The sequence below is a fragment of the Lipotes vexillifer genome, unplaced genomic scaffold (genome assembly GCF_000442215.2).
Source record: "Lipotes vexillifer unplaced genomic scaffold, Lipotes_vexillifer_v1.1 scaffold1247, whole genome shotgun sequence".
Lineage (NCBI taxonomy): Eukaryota > Metazoa > Chordata > Mammalia > Artiodactyla > Lipotidae > Lipotes > Lipotes vexillifer.
In genome coordinates, this window is record NW_006794797.1 from 474,712 (window position 1) to 477,129 (window position 2,418).

The window sequence follows — 2,418 nt, forward strand, 5'->3', positions numbered from 1 at the left end:
CTTGAAACTGATTTTCACAAGCTGACCAGCAGAATGAAACGTGTGTCCCTAAGTGAAACAGAATAAAATGGGCCAATAAACGATAGAACACCTGCTCCCCCCTCCCCTTTCCCCACCACATACACTTACTGCACTGAGTGGATCTTCAGAGAAGATAAGCCAGTAGGAGAGAAACCCCCTAGGGAGAAACCCCCTCCCTAGGTATCTACATAGAAAGACTCCAGTTATTCCTAACATCATGGACTCAGGAAAGAGGAAACCTGAGATGCCATCCCTGCTGGAATGGTTGGGAGCTAAGGGTGTGGGTAGGAAGAGAGCACAATTAAAGTACTGAGGTTTGAGCCTAGAAAAAAGCTGCTCTGTCACATCCATCCTGACTGTGAAATCCATCCATCCGAGACATACCACCCTAGATAGACACTCACTCCTCCTGCAGAGGAGATTGGCAGGGGTCAGTGGTGCTTACCCGTGGTCCAGAGGGAGCTCTTGTCACTTCATCTGCCATCATTCACACCTACTGAGAGAAGAACAATGGCCAATACACAGAAGCCTTCCTTGGGACCAGCCTTTGAGTTGCATAAGCAGTTCACAGCAGCATTGATCTTCGCTTATCAGCATTTTCATCAGTAGCAGCAAAACGAGTAGCTTAGCCAGCATTGTGCAGAACTATAAACTTTAACTTCTGAACTACGTCGATCGGTTAAAAAAAATTCAGCCTGTATGTGGCAATTGGGAATAGAATGATTTCCTCTAAAATTATTCCAAGTATTTTTAAAATAAACACTTGGTTGATGAAAAATATAGAATATGTGTGATAGTTAGGGTAACTGAATACATTACATGATGTCCTTTGCCAAAAAAAAGCTTACATTATTACAATGGTTAGGAGGGAAATTAATCTGAGTAATGTTAATATAATAGTGCTAATGATCATAATGGAGTGAATCAGCCTGTATTGCAGTTATGATTCAGTAATATATATTTTTGGAGATCAGCTCTTTCATGACGTGTTGGAATGGAATGCAGTAACAGGAGAGCAGTCATTTTGGCTAACACCTTAAATATTCTGAAAAAAGGAGCACAATAGAAGAATCCATTTTCTCCACTGAATTATTAAATGCCCAAAGATGTATCGTGGGGCAGATAAAGAAGTATATGAGTCTGGAAATGTTAGATTGGCCTCTGATGGACAGAATTGTCAATTTGTTAATGAAACATGGCTTGTGCTGAACATGACAAGCTGGGTCAGGCATTTGAAGATGCTTTTGAAGTACTGAGGCAACATCCAACTGGTGATCTTCAGTACTCCTCAAATTACAAAACTTACCTGGCTTTCATCAACCACTGTTCACATGTCAGAGGAAATTCCAGCAGCTATGGTGTGCTGCCCACAGAGGAACTGGTCTACAGTTGGAGAACAGTAATATGTTTATATAGAACAGCGCCGCGGACCTCTATTTTGAAGGAAATGTTCATCAGTCTCCGCAGAACATCCCTGAAAACCAGCTGGTGCAACCTCCTCTTCTCCAGCAAAAAGGGAGGAAAAGGCAGAAAGAAGCTCCGACTGTTTGAATACCTTCACGAAGCCCTGTGTAATCCCGAGATGGCATCTTGTATTCAGCGGATAGATCAAACCAAAGACATCTTTCGGTTTGTATCAAAAAACAAAGAAAAACTTGCCTAACTTTGGGGGAAAAGAAAAGGCAACCAGAAGACCATGACTTACCAGAAAATGGCCAGAGCACTGAGGAATTATGGAAGAACTGGGGAAGTCATCAAACTCCAGAGAAAGTTAACTTACCAGTTCAGTGAGGCCATCCTCCAAAGACTGTCTCCATCTTATTTCTTGGAAGAAGAGATCTTCTACTTACAGTATGTTCAACCTGATCAAGGATATCTCAGTTTAAATAACTGGAATGCAAGTTATAATTATACATACGCCAATTACCATGATCTAAGTCACCCTGATTGCTAAATATACTCTTATATATCAAAATTTTCTGGCATCAGAAATCCCTGCAAGTTTTAGGACTTTTCTCTGAAAGCAAATACTGAAAAACAAAACAAAACACCCAAACTTCATTATTGCTATCTTTTATGAAGTAACATATAATCTATACTAACTTGGTGGAAAATTTTGCCAGTGAACAACTTTAAAATGATCAAGTCCCATTTGAAAATATAGACTAAATGTCCTTCCTTTTACTATTGTCTATGTAATACTTCCTTCTAGATTAATAATGCTAGTGGAGATACTGTGATTTACATATTGATTTAAACATTATTTTCCTGTCATACACTCAGACAAAAAAAAATCACTCTAACATGTATCCAACAGCTTTAGCAACAAAACAAAAAATGATTGCCTGTGATAGTGTTCCTGCTAAATTACATTCATGGCTTTAAAAATTTCAGTGA

The 2,418-nt window shown here is 39.4% G+C and overlaps 1 pseudogene; it reads left to right on the forward strand.

Moving 5' to 3' along the window:
• The first annotated feature begins 1,216 nt into the window (after positions 1 to 1,216).
• LOC103085935 (transcription factor Spi-C pseudogene) lies at positions 1,217 to 1,975 on the forward strand (annotated as a pseudogene).
• Positions 1,976 to 2,418: the final 443 nt, after the last annotated feature.